The sequence below is a fragment of the Ahaetulla prasina genome, chromosome 4, assembly GCF_028640845.1.
Source record: "Ahaetulla prasina isolate Xishuangbanna chromosome 4, ASM2864084v1, whole genome shotgun sequence".
In the NCBI taxonomy this organism is placed as follows: Eukaryota; Metazoa; Chordata; class Lepidosauria; order Squamata; family Colubridae; genus Ahaetulla; species Ahaetulla prasina.
This window is the reverse complement of record NC_080542.1, coordinates 31,065,835-31,080,963: the sequence shown is the minus strand read 5'-3', so window position 1 is coordinate 31,080,963 and position 15,129 is coordinate 31,065,835.

The window sequence follows — 15,129 nt, the reverse complement described above, 5'->3', positions numbered from 1 at the left end:
TAAGTGAACCACACAGTCATTAAGTGATTCTGACTTCCTCTCATTGACTCTGCTTATTGGAAACTAGCTGGGAAGGTCACAAATGGTGATCACATAAAACAAAGATGCTGCAGCTATTGTAAATATAGTCTGATTGTCAAGTGCCTGAATAGTGATCACATGACTGTGGAGTCACTGTGACGGCCATAAGTGCAAAGACTGGCTCTAAGTCACTTTTTTCAGCACTGTTGTAACTTCAAACAGTTACTAAACAGATGGTTGTAAATTGAGAAGTATCTGTATTGCTATTGGCTGGGCTAACAGTATTTCTTCCCTGTGTCCTATGGTGATGGTTTACACAGATCCTGGTCAGCTTAGTGGTCTCTTATTTTTAACTGCTGTCCCAGAAAGACGCAACAAGTGCTGACACCAGAATCATAATTACCAAGCAAATATTTTTTTAATTATTTTAATAAAAATGCCTATATTGTGTGCTACCAAGTAATGTTTGAATGAAACAGATTTTGTTGTTTTCCAATGCTGTTTCCAGAAACAGACTGGAAACAGAAATACATTCTTTTACATTTTTGTAAAAAGATCGAACTTTTCTATGAAGTTTATTTTGTGCTACTAATTTTAATTTAGATTTTTATTTACTCTAATAATCACTCAGGTATACACATGCATATAAACATAATACACATTTTCATATTTTGAATATATTGGCACTATTTTACTCTTCAGGTTTGATCCCTGTTCATAACAAAAAATCATCTTTTGATCTAGGGTTCAGTAAGATTTTTCAAATGTTGGTGGAATATTCTTGTAATTTGTATTCTGTTCCTGAAGCAATTCATAAACAAGAAACTAAGGAGCACCTTTATGTTTGCTTATCATGTGATTATCCAGATGTGTGTGCTAACAGTTCATTGACATGCATTGGATCTAAATTTGGTTTTTGTTTTGAATTTGTTTCGTTGATTTTATTGGATCTAAGTAAATTCTCAGAGTCAAGCTCAATCTCTAGTCTTCATGGAGACACTCATATAGATTTTTTTGACAACAGACACAAGTAATCTATTGCCTTTTTTTCACATTTTTAAAAACTTCTCATACCAGGATGTGCCCTTCAGATTTCCTGTTGGTCTTCCATTCTAATATTAACCAGTTCCAATTCTTTTTTTAAAAAATCATCAGACAATGAGATATGCCAATTTCCACTAAGTTCATTTTACCAGCATAAAAACTGGTTCAATCCATTATAAATGTTAAGAGTTTATGCCTAACTTGAATACTTGTACATTTCTCACCCACTCATAATTTATTGTTAATATCTTCTTTTTTGTGTACTATATTGGGCTCTATTGAAATGTTGGAAGATAATTTAAGCATGATGAAAAGTGTCCCTTGTGATGCAAAAACAAACCCATTGACTTTATGATGGTATATGTTTATATCTCAGCCATGTAATTAAAGATAGGAAATTAAGAGAGAGTTTCATGAAGAAAGAAGATAAAAGAAAGAGACTGTTTTTCCTGCTTTATTGCTTATATTTGGGGGAAATAGCCCATACATACATTTAATTGCTGATTACCCTTTCTATCACCTGTGCCCACAGTCTATCAGCAAAATTTCATTCAGCCTCTATTACTTATTGAAGAAATGCATCGCTAACTACATTGCCTTCGACCTGGATGTGTTGACATTTTGAAGCGGCATGATCAAACAGAAATTCCCCTTGGGCTAAAGGTATCTGTTTGCTGAAGCTAAATTTCAACTGTAAACAAACATGACAGAGAGAATTGCCTAACATGAGAAATCTGGTTCTCCAGCTCATCACATGAAAAGCATGTGTGCAAATGCTTGAGCACAACCTGGTTTTCATTAACAACTTTCCCTCCATATGTTCACTATGTGGATTGAAACACAATTTAGATTCAACAGAAGTGCTACTGCTGGAGAAGTAGCTGAAAATGTATTTAGAATTTTGGTGGAATTGCATTCTTACTGAAGGACCAGGTTCATAAATTGGGTATATTAATCTATCTAACTGTGGATTAAAGTCCTCCTATAAACTGTAACACATTTACTAGATTTGGTTGGAATATTAGTTGTACCTGGCATTTACAACATAAGACCTGATTCTATTCCAATGAAATTATAGCACTGCATCTACTTTAATGCAAGGGGGTCTCCATTCTGAGATTCACCAATTAGAGGTGACCTTTTCAGTACTATCTCCAGAAAGTTTGGCTATGTGCTAATATTGGCTAATAAACCATGGACTGGGCAGATTGTATATGCCTAGTCATCTCTTTGGAACACACTGTTCCCATTTAAAGCTTAAAGAGTTTCTGAGTCCTAGCACATAGCATGTATACAATAATATAAAAAAAGAAGAAAAATCTTTGATCAGCAATATTCTCTTTTATGAGTAATATAAAGATATTAATAATTCCAATTCTATAATGTATACCATTAACTGGGCTTTCATGACTGGGGAAACTAATGTATGATGAAAAAGATAATAGTTTTCATCCATATCTAGAAAGGAAGAATATAGAAGAGGTGATGAATCAAGGAATGTGCAATAGTTACAGTAGAAATAAAACATGCAAAATTGAATGCTGTAAGAATAACAAACTTAGATGGACAAGAATGGGTCACATGAAATCATGACTATAATATTTAGAGTATGAAAAAGAATAGAATATCAAATATATTCTAAAAGGATATATCTATGAGTTTTCCTCACTAACTCAGTTAGTGCTCTTCATCTGTCCTTGACCTAGCAAAAAACTAAACTAGTGTAATATTTGCTTTCCTTACTGTTGATCTCTATCCTGTCTCAATAGCCATTGTTCTATCTAGCTACCAAATAGTAGCATCCCATTTTAGGATGGGCAAGATATATAAATCAATGCCACTGGCTTAACCCACTGACTTTACAAATCTCTTCCTTTCTCAGCATCACAATATGGTAGGAAACTCTCCAATCACATTGCTGTAACTGATAGGTACTTTTGACAGATTGCTAGATTCATAGATGTAGCTTTCTGTCAAAATCTAGAACCAAGACATTTACTTTAGGGCAGGGTCTGCAACCTTAAACACTCGAAGACCTTTGGACCCATTTCCCACAGAAAGGCAAACACTGGGAGCCACAAAACCTGGATGGGCATGACCAACTCGGCATCACTCCCACCTAGTCATATGACACCCCCCCGGGCAACTCCTATTCAGGTTTAGTGACTCCCAGTGTTTTCTGTGCTTCTCGCAGCGCCTTGCGCAGCACAGCTAAATTGAGCATGCTTTACAATAGGGGAGATGGCTTCCCTTGCTATTCCTGGAGCCCATTATAATGCAGAGCATCAGCAACAGCTGGGCCGTCCCAGTGTCTCTGGGCAGAGAGCAAGTTGCACATCTCCTTGAGGTGCGCACAGCACTAACAAGGGCTGGAAGAACACCCATGAGATGAGGCAAGTACAGGGGTGATTCACTCCTGCTCTGGAATATGAAGCGAACCTCCCCACCGTTGCCCTTACCTTCTCAGGCCAGGTGAGGAATGACTGGAAGAGGAGGGTGAGACATGGGGCCCAGCCAGTGGTGGGTTCAGCCGACAGGGAGCCACAGAGGGGGATGAAAGAGCCTTCCCCTGCATGCAGCTCAAAGCCACAGGTTATCAACACCCGCTTTAGGGGATAAGAAACTTTGTTGTTGTTGTTGTTTTGTTTTTTGTTTTACAAAGCAGAGTTTAGAGCTGACAAGGATGCAAACTGTATAGTAAGCAGAAAATAGATAAAACTGTGGAACAGAGAAAACAGGTTAAACTTGTAATTTAAGTGAGTAGATATGTCACAGAATTTGACCTGCAAAATAATTACATTGGAAGTTCAATGTAAGAAACAGATCCAATAGATTGAATTTATATGAAAGGAAGCTTAAGGTACTTGAGGGAAGAAATAAGAGATATTGTATAAACTGAAGAGGAAAACAATATACATAAAATTTTAAAAAATATTCCAACCTGTCAAAGGGGTACTGTAAAAGACAGATTAGGAATACAAGTCAAAATTGATAAAACAATATTTATCCACTCTAGATTAGTTCAAATCACTAAGACCAGATGGATAACATCTCAGAGTTCTGAATGAGCTGGCAGATGTGATCTCACAACTACTGAACAACTACTGAACTGAACTGGGTATGTCTAGTTTAATGAAAAGAAGGAAATAGGGGAGACATGATAGCAGTGTTCCAATATCTCAGGGGCTGCCACAAAGAAGAGGGAGTCAGGCTGTTCTCCAAAGCACCTGAGGGTAGAACAAGAAGCAATGGGTGGAAACTAATCAAGGAAATAAGCAACTTAGAACTAAGGAAAAATTTCCTGACAGTTAGAACAATTAATAAGTGGAACAACTTGCCTGCAGAAGTTGTAAATGCTCCAACACTGGAAATTTTTAAGAAAATGTTGGATAACCATCTGTCTGAGATGGTGTAGGGTTTCCTGCCTGGGCAGGGGGTTGGACTAGAAGGCCTCCAAGGTCCCTTCCAACTCTGTTGTTGTTGTTGTTGTTGTTGTTGTTGTTGTTGTTGTTGTTATTATTATTATTATTATTATTATTATTATTATTATTATTATTATATATTTCAAAGATCTTGAACCACAGTGATAATATCTGAGGACTTGAAAAGAGCTGATATGGTTCCCATAGTCAAAAAAGGTGGGAAAGTGGATCCAGGAAACTGCAGCCTGACATCAATACCTGGGGAAGATCCTAGAAAATATAATTAAAAAATAGATCTGTGAACATTTAGAAATAAAGCTACTACAAACAAAGCCAACATTGGTTTGTCAAAAACAGATCATTCCAGACAAATCTCATCACATTATTTGACAAATTATTAAATTAATGGATCAGCAAAATGCTGTTTACATACTACATGTTGAACTTCAGTAAGGCATTTGACAAAGCAAACCGCAACCTACTTCTTTGTAAGATAGAAAAATATGGAATAGACAGCATCAGATAGGTTCATAAATAGCTGACCAACTACCCTCAACATGTGGTCTTTCAGTAGAACCTCATCTACATGGAGAGACAATGCAGTCAGTTACCCCAAGGTTCTGTCTTAGGCCCAGTACATTTCAGCATCTTCATAAACAATTTAGATGAGGGGATAGAAGGGAAACTCATAAAATTTTCAGAAAACACCAGGTGAGGGAAATAGCTGACTCTTTAGAAGACAAACTCAAGACCCAGAAAGATCTTGACAGACTTGAACTCTGGGCCCTCACCAACAAAATGCAATTCATTGAGAAAAATAAGGTTTTACACTTAGGCAAAACCAAAACCAAATCCAGATACATAATTATAGAATAGGTGCTTTATTCTGCTTGGTAAGACTACAGTGAAATACTGCATTCAGTTTTGGTCAGCAAAAAAAAATATGTTGGGATTCTACAAAGAGTGCAGAGAAAATCTACGAGATGATTAGGGGGCAGGAGGTTAAATGGTTATGGGCATTGGGAATGTCTAGTATAATGAAGAGGACTGGGGTGATATATAGCAATTTTCCAACATTTGAGGAGCTGTCATAGAGAAGAAGGGATCAACTTATTCTCCAAAGTACCTGAGGGCAAGAAAAAGTAACAGATGGAAAATTATTAAGAAGAGATCCAATCTAGAACTAAGGAGAAGTTTCCTGACAGTGAGAACAATTAATCAATGGAATGGCTTGCCTCCAAGGTTGTAGGTGCTCCATCACCAGAGATTTTTAAGAAGAGATTGGTGTCAGCTTTGGAAGCCATACTAGGCCAAAGGCTTCCACACGCTGCCACTTTCTCCTGTGTGAGAAAGAAGGGGAGGGGGGTGGTAGTACAAAGGATTATTAGACATAACAACATTCTTCCTGCCAGTCAAGGTCAAGCTGAGCTCGCATCTGGAGAAGGAGTGACCGGAGTGATGTCTTGAGATGGGATGGCTGAAGATTGGAGCATGTGATCGGCAGAGGGGTCATGAGGGTGGGGATTTTGGAGTTTGTATTACTGAGGGAGGAACCCAGATCCCCAGATTCGGATTTCCACCAACTGTGCCAGATTACCTATGCTAGTAAAAGAACTTTGAAAGATGTTTGCTTTGGAGTCTTTTCTGCAAGGAGAGTTTTCTGGAACGCTGACATTTGGATAACTATTTGTCTTGTCCTTGAGCAAGGAGTTGGACTAGAAGAGCCACCCCCAATCCCTTTCAACTGTGTTATTCTGTTAATATTCTGAGGCAGAAAGATATAAATAGATTTCAGAATATGGCACCTTGATGTTTAGGGAAAGATGGAGGCTAAAGGTCTTGGGCCACAAAAGAAAAGTATGGTGATTGAACACAGACTCTCAAAATCATGCAAGGAAAGGCAGTGAAAGAAACGTAAATTAAAAGTAGATCAACAGGGGAAACTATCAGCACTTACATGACAAGAGAATGTGAAATGTATTTAAGCTTAATAGGATTACTAAAGAATAATATTGGATTGAATTTAGTAGAAGAAAACATGAAATGAAGAAAACATTCTATTCGAATTGAGAGACAATGTAGAAGAAAGGTAAAACTAAAGCTTTCCCTCAATTATGTCCTACTCTAGGACATGGTGCTTACTTCTGTTTCTTGGCTGAGGGAGCCAGCATTGTCTGAAGACAATTTCCATGGTCATGTGGCCTGCATGGCTAAATGCCAGAGGTGCATGGAACACGATTATCTTCCTACCAAAGGGGTACTATTAATCTACCAGTATTTGAATTTTCATCCTTTTGAATTGCTAAGTGGGCAGAAGCTGGAGCAAGTAATGCGAGCTCAAACTTTTGTGTCGAACCTAGGCTCTCAGCTGAGGCTGAAAGCTCAGTGTCTAACTGCTGAGCCATCGTGCAGATATGGGAAATTATAGGGCTGCTATGAAATAGAAAAGTAATGGACACAGATCCATTGAAATAGAAAAGTAATGGACACACATCCATCCATTGAACTTCTTAAAATTCTGGGAGAAGAGATGGATAGCATACTAATTATGCTGAAACAAAACTCTCTGGCCTAGAGCCTGGAAATTATTAGTGTGTATATCCATGGCAAAGAAGTCAGATGAATAGAATAGAATAGAATAGAATTTTATTGGCCAAGTGTGATTGGACACACAAGGAATTTGTCTTGGTGCATATGCTCTCAGTGTACATAAAAGAAAAGATACGTTCATCAAGGTACAACATTTACAACACAATTGATGATCAATATAAATCATAAGGATTGCCAGCAACAAGTTATAGTCATACAGTCATAAGTGGAAAGAGATTGGTGATGGGAACTATGAAACGATTAATAGTAGTGCAGATTCAGTAAATAGTCTGATAGTGTTGAGGGAATTATTTGTTTAGCAGAGTAATGGCCTTCGGGAAAAAACTGTTCTTGTGTCTAGTTGTTCTGGTGTGCAGTGCTCTATAGCTGCTTTGAGGGTAGGAGTTGAAACAGTTTATGTCCAGGATGCGAGGGATCTGCAAATATTTTCACGGCCCTCTTCTTGATTCGTGCAGTATACAGGTCCTCAATGGAAGGCAAGTTGGTAGCAATTATTTTTTCTGCAGTTCTAATTATCCTCTGAAGTCTGTGTTTTTCTTGTTGGGTTGCAGAACCGACCCAGACAGTTATAGAGGTGCAAATGACAGACTCAATAATTCCTCTGTAGAATTGGATCAGCAGCTCCTTGGGCAGTTGAGCTTACTGAGTTGGCGCAGAAAGAACATTCTTTGTTGTCCTTTTTTAATGATGTTTTTGATGTTAGCTGTCCATTTGAGATCTTGCGATATGATAGAACCCAAAAATTTGAAGGTTTCTACTGTTGATACTGTGTTGTCAAGTATTGTGAGAGGTGGAAGTATGGAAGGGTTTTTCCTAAAGTCTACGGTTTCTACGGTTTTGAGTGTGTTCAGTTCCAGATTGTTTTGGTTGCACCACAAGGCTAGTCGTTCGACCTCTCGTCTATATGCGGATTCGTCATTGTCTCGAATGAGACCAATCACTGTTGTGTCATCTGCAAACTTCAGTAGCTTAACAAATGGATCATTGGAGATGCAGTCATTGGTATACAGAGAGAAGAGAAGTGGGGAGAGCACACAGCCTTGGGGGGGCCCTGTGCTAATTGTACAGGTATTTGATGTGATCTTGCTTAGCTTCACCTGCTGCTTCCTGTTTGTTAGGAAGCTTGTGATCCACTTACAAGTCTGTTCCGGTACTTGTAGCTGGTTTAGCTTAGTTAGAAGAATGTCTGGAACGATGGTATTGAATGCTGAACTAAAGTCTACAAAAAGGACCCTTGCATAGGTCTTTGGAGACTCTAAATGTTGTAGGATGTAGTGCAGAGCCATATTAACAGCATCATCTGTTGATCTATTTGCTCGGTATGCAAATTGCAAGGGGTCTAAGAGCGGATTCGTGATGGTTTTCAGGTAGGAAAGCACTAGCCTTTCAAAGGTTTTCATGACTACAGATGTTAGAGCAACTGGTTTGTAAAACATACTAACTCATTCTATTAATTTCTTATAGAAGCAAAGTTCTGCTGAACTATTCTTATGAAGAATAATAGAGTTATACATGGAGAAAAAAATACAAATGAGTAGGCTGGGTTAAGGAAAGGCAGCCTAACATTACATCAAATACCTCATATATATGGGAGAGAACAAGAATATTTAAGGATTTTCTTTGTGTGTGGGGAGGCGGGGTATTTACAGCAGGTTCTGAATTATGTAAATCATATCAGAAAATGTAATTAAAGCTAATAAGAATGACAGAAATCTGATTTTTGATTATCAGGAACTTTTTTGTATGGTTTTAATGAAAACTGTTAAGCAAGACTATTAAAACCACACAAACTAATAGAAAACAAGGAAGAAAACAGTAAAAGAAATAAATCAAAATACATTGGGGTATGTAGACCTAGGCTATTCTACTGAAAGTGGAAATATATTGAAGAGTTCATTGTGAATATAAAATGATCTAAGTTAATGTTAAATATGAAGAAAAAATTATTATCATGCTTAATGAATTCACCAGTGATCCCAAAATAGGTAAAATGATAGATTTTTTTCCTCTTTCGCTCAAAAGTAGAAATGAACTATGCTGGAGAAGTAAAGAAATTAATCCTAGGGAAAATCGAAAGGTCAATTTAGACAAATCATGAATATTTCTTTTTTCTACACAAAATATTTTCTAAGGAAGTTGGATCTGATAGAATGCATGCCATTTTGTCACATCAATACCTATAGACATACAGACCATTCTTGTATTTTGATCAGCCCTCGCTGGAAAAACATCTGGGGGGGGTGGGGAAATAGCTAAGAAAATATACATAGAACATTCTTGAAAGAAGAAGGATGGAGTAATGAAAAAAGACTGATGAATTGGCAGAAATAAAAGTTAGACTTGATGAAGAAATTTGGGAAGACAAGAAGATGACTAGTAGTGGCTTTGGCAACTTTGAATATTAAGTATTTCTCTTTTCCAGAACAAGATGTAGAAATCTATCAGAATTCACCACAAGAGAAATGTATTGAATGATGTGCAAAGTGGTCTGAGGAAGGATTGTTTGTTGTTTGTTTATTTGTTTATTTATTTTCTATCTATCTATCTATCTATCATCTATCTATCTATCTATCTATCTATCTATCTATCTATCTATCTATCGTCTGTCTGTCTGTCTATCTGCCTTCTCAGTATCCAAAGCAATTCTGGGCAGCTTATAAATTGAACAATTGAAGAAGACTACATCCTGCCATCCCAAGAGACTGCCAGCCAAGCATCTTTGCTTAATTTTTACAAACAGAAAGGGTTTTAAACTCATGAGTATTGGCCTTTTAACTTTAGAAAAGGCCTTGCTTTGCAGAGAAAATAAGTAACTGAGAAAGGCTTGAACTGAAGTACTATAAATCAGGCTACTGTTGTTGTTTTTTGTTGCATGCCTATACCTTTTCTTTATTTCTGTTCTATTTTAGATAGAAGCAAATAATTTTATTATTGCATGGGTTAAATATTTGTCAACTGAAATTCCTTAATTCACTTCACTTGACTGATTTCAAATCATCTAGAGATTTACAACTGAGCTAGAGCTGGCTGACCTTTTTCCTGTGCTCTTTAATTTGCTGACCATGCCCATTCATGCAATAATATTTCCTTTAGCAGTAGATTATTTTGAATCAGCAATTCTGATGTGCTTTTCATGTTCTTGTTACTAACAAATATTGGGCAAAACTAGGATCTCTGCAGCATTCAGCAATTTTTTTAAAAGAAACAGGAAATCAGCTATGAACATTGTGTAAATTTAAATGGATAATGCTGCTGTGTAGACAACTCCTGCAGAATTGTAAACCAAGATAAACTAAAAAACAGGAAGAAAGGATCTTTCTGGTTATTCAGGATAAAATGTTTGTATTTTATGGCCATATCCTGTTTTGGGGTATATATAGACACATACGCACATCTGCTTTCCTTCGAATATTGACTTCTGGTGTCCTAATGCATAGGTGTGTTTGGCAACATTTTTCAAAAGTGATTTGCTATTTTTTTCTAGGATGAGAAAGGATTTCATCAGAATATCACCTGGGTTGACTTCATGTCTAAAGCAAAACTAAAAGTACCTTTAATATTAGCTCTTTAATAGTGTCTTTAATCACTATATCAAACTGGTTTTCTATGCCTTGGTAGAGGTACATTTATTTGTTTTGAGCAAAATAATAAAATGCATCTCAATCTCATGGAGAAATGTATGAATGTGAGAAAGAAATATTGTAGCACACTATTTTATGTTTGTTGATTTAGAGAAAGCATATGATAAAATAAATAGCCTTGATTTAGAGATACGTTTGATGGATATGTAATTGAACATTCTTTGCTGGAATAGGAAATAACCAGGATTTGTAGACCTGGAATGTGATGTAATATATGTAAATATAAATAAGTATATTGGGTAAAATGGTATAACAATACCTTGTGATTGACCCAGGAAGCCGGGGGGGGGGTGAAGGGAGGGGGGAATGGGGTTTTGTGGGGGGGAGGGGGGCAGGGGGGAAAATGTTTTTGCTTGTTAAAACTTTTTTAATTAAAAAAAATATATATTGGGTAAAATAATTATATATAATTAGTAGTGTATGAAGAGTATATATGTTATTTGTTTCATATTTTAGTGTGCATGATGGGGATAACGCCAGAATGATTGCACTGTGTCCAATATTTTAATAAGAAATGAATAAATAAAATTAAAAAAAGAAAAGAGAAGAAAATTCTATGCTGAACTTCATAAAACCAGTGTATGCTAAGAGTAAAGCAGGCATGAGAATGAATGAGTCATTTAGATGGGAAAATGAATGTATGCTGAGAGTAAAGCATATATGAGAATAAATGACTCATTTAGTAAGAAAAAGGAATGGCCTTGAGGGACAGTAGAAGAGCTGCTGCCAAGTCAGATCAAAACAGATCAGGTCAGACTGCAACAGTCAGATCAAGAAATCTGAGGTTGGAATAGAACTGTAACATACAGAAATATCTCAGACAAACCCCTCTCTACTACAAATGAAGATAAAAGGAGAGGGGAGTTGCAAGATTCTGTTACTATAATGTTACAATATAAGTAGTATCGATATAGGTGCCTTTGATTTCCTAGTCAAGTCAACTTGAAGGGATGACACTGAAAAGCAAATGGTCAACACTGAGCAAGAAGTTAGATAAGGACATGTGAGGTCTTCTGGCTTTTTTAAATATATTAAATATCTCTCTGAGGAAGATGAGCAGTTAAGAAATTAGATGATAGAAAGACAGACAGATGATAGATAGATAGATAGATAGATAGATAGATAGATAGATAGATAGATAGATAGATAGATAGATAGATATATTTCTTAGAATAACAGTGTTGGAAGGACCTTGGAGGTCTCCTAATCCAACCCCCTGATTAGGCAGGAAATCCCACACCACTTCAGACAAATGGTTATCCAACATCTTCTTAAAAACTTCCAGTGATGGGCATTCACAACTTCTGGAGGCAAGTTGTTGCACTAATTAATTGTTCTAACTGTCAGAAAATTTCTCCTTAGTTCTAAGTTACTTCTCTCCTTGATTAGTTTCCATCCATTGCTTCTTGTTCTACCCTCACCCCTAGTTCTTCTTTTTATAAGACTAGACATATCCAGTTCCAGCAACCATTCTTTGTATGTTTTATCCTTGAGAATCCTAATCATCTTTGTTGCTCTTCTCTGCACTCTTTCTAGAGTCTCAACATCTTTTTTATATGAACAAAACTGAATGCAGTATTCCAAGTGTGGTCTTACCAATGCATTATAAAGAGGTATTAATACGTCATGTGATTTTGATTCTATCCCTCTGTTTATGCAGCCTAGAACTGTGTTGGCTTTTTTGGCAGCTGCAGCACATTGCTGGCTCATATTTAAGTGATTGTCCACTATGATTCTAAGATCCCTCTCACAGTCACTACTATTGAGCAAGGTACCACATATACTATACCTGTGCATTTTGTTTTTCTTGCCTAAATGTAGAAACTTATTTTTTTCACCACTGAATTTCATTTTGTTAGATAGTGTCCCATGTTCAAGTCTGTTAAGATTCTTCTGAATCTTAAGTCTATCTTCTGGAGTGTATTCCTGCTAACTTGGTGTCATCTGCAAATTTGATGAGTTCCCCATCTATCCCGTTATCCAAATCATTGATTAATATGTTTTTTTTTATTTTGTCACAACGGTATACATAAACATCGACATAAACAACAACACATCTTAAAAGAAAAACATATATATAAGCAAAAGTATGCAACAGCTATATTAATTTGATATAACAAAAGAAAACAATAGTACAGGAACGGTAGGCACTTTTTTTTTTTTATTCAAAAAGTTTTACAAAAAATTTTTTCCACTTTCCCACCCCTCCCCTCCCCCCTCCCTTCACAACCCCCCTCCCCCCCCCCCGACTTCCCGGAACGAGCACAAGGTATAGTTAAAGATAAAACAAACATATGTTAAAAAAATTTCGTCCCAACTTAATTATACTCCTACAATCATCAATTCCTAACTTCCCCCGAAAACAATCAAAAATAATACATCATAATCATTCAAAAACAGTCTGATAACTCTTAGTCTGATATCTACTTTGAATATAGTCAATCCATTTTTTCCATTCCTTTAGGTATCTTTCTTGCGTATTATCTTTCAAAAAGGCTGATATCTTCGCCCTCTCAGCCAAATTGGCAACTTTCAATATCCATTCTTCTATTGTAGGTACTTCTTTTTTCTTCCAGTATTGTCCTATTAGTAATCTTGCTGCTGTTATTAGATTTAAAATCAATTTAGTCTCAATTACTGTACAGTCCGTAATAATTCCCAACAAAAAAAATTGTGGCAGGAACTTTATCTTCTTTTAAGATCTTTATATGTAATCATTTCCTGATTCTGTTCTATATTTATATTCTCTATTGTATGTCTAGGACTTGCCCATATAGGAACCTTATAATTTAGTTTGTAAGAGTATTTTTTCCAAACACGCAGAAGAGCAGTTCTTAACACATGATTTTTAAAGGCCTTATCCACTTTTTTGTCATAAATTAAATATGCATGCCATCCATATAGCAAGTCATAACCTTCTATATTCAAAATTCTTTCCTCCATTAAATTAAACCAATCAATTATTACAGAGAGAGCAGCTGCTTCATAGTATAATTTAAAATTGGGCATTTTTAAACCTCCCCTTTCCCGGGAATCTTGAATTATTTTCATTTTAACCCTAGCTTTTTTACCTTCCCATATAAATTTATTAATTCCCTTCTGCCATTCCTCAAGATTCTTATCTTTCTTAATTATTGGTATCATCTGAAAGAGGAATAAAAATCTAGGTAAAACATTCATTTTAATAGCAGCTATTCTCCCCAGCAAGGATAATTGCAATTTTTTCCAAACAATCAACTCCTTCTGAACTTTTTGCCATAAAACCTCATAGTTATTCTTATACAATTTCACATTTGACGATGTAATATAGACCCCTAAGTATTTAATCTTCTTTACAATTTCAAATCCTGTTATTTCCTCTAATTTTTCTTTCTGTTGTCTGGCCATATTTTTTATTATCACTTTTGTCTTTTTCTGATTTACCTTAAACCCTGAAACCTTCCCATATTGATCAATTATTTCCAACAAAAATTTACTAGAGTTTATAGGATTTGTTAAAATAATCACCAGGTCATCTGCAAAAGCTCTCAGCTTATATTCGTGTTGTCTAACTTTAATTCCCTCTATCTCCTTTACTTTTCGTATTTTATCCAATAATGGTTCTAGAGTTAGAATAAACAATAATGGTGATAAAGGACATCCCTGTCTTGTTCCTTTCGCAATCTTAAAAGGTTCTGTTAAGCTACCATTAATTATAATCTGTGCTGTTTGCTCTCCATAAATTGCCCTAATTATTCTTGTAAAACCATCTCCAAATTGCATCTTGTCTATTAATTTAAATAAAAAATCCCAATGCAATCGATCAAAAGCTTTCTCTGCATCAAGAAAAATAAATGCTGCTGGAATAAAATTTTTCTTTTCTAAATACTCCAGTAAATTAACAATCTGCCTAACATTATTCCTCATCTGTCTCCCTTTTATAAATCCAGATTGATCATTATGAATTCTTCACTGCAAAATCAACATTAATCTATTAGCTATTATTTTAACAAAAATCTTATAATCATTATTTAAAAGTGAGATTGGCCTATAGTTCCCAGGTTTAGAACAATCCTGTTCCTCTTTTGGTATCAATGAAATAAAAGAGGTTCTCCATGAGGGGGCAATTCCCCCTCCTATTTGTATCTGATTAAATAATTCCTTAAGTGGACCTAACATCTCATCCTGTAAATTCCTATAATAACTAACTGGAACGGTAGGCACTTTTGTGCTTTTATGCACGCCCCTTATAGTCCTTTTAGGAATGGGGTGAGGTCAATAGTAGACAGTTTTTGTTGAAGTTTTTGGGATTTTGAGTAGAGACTACAGAGTCAGGTAGTGAGTTCCAAACATTAACAACTCTGTTACAGAAGTCATATTTTCTGCAATCACGTTTGAAGCGGTTGACATTA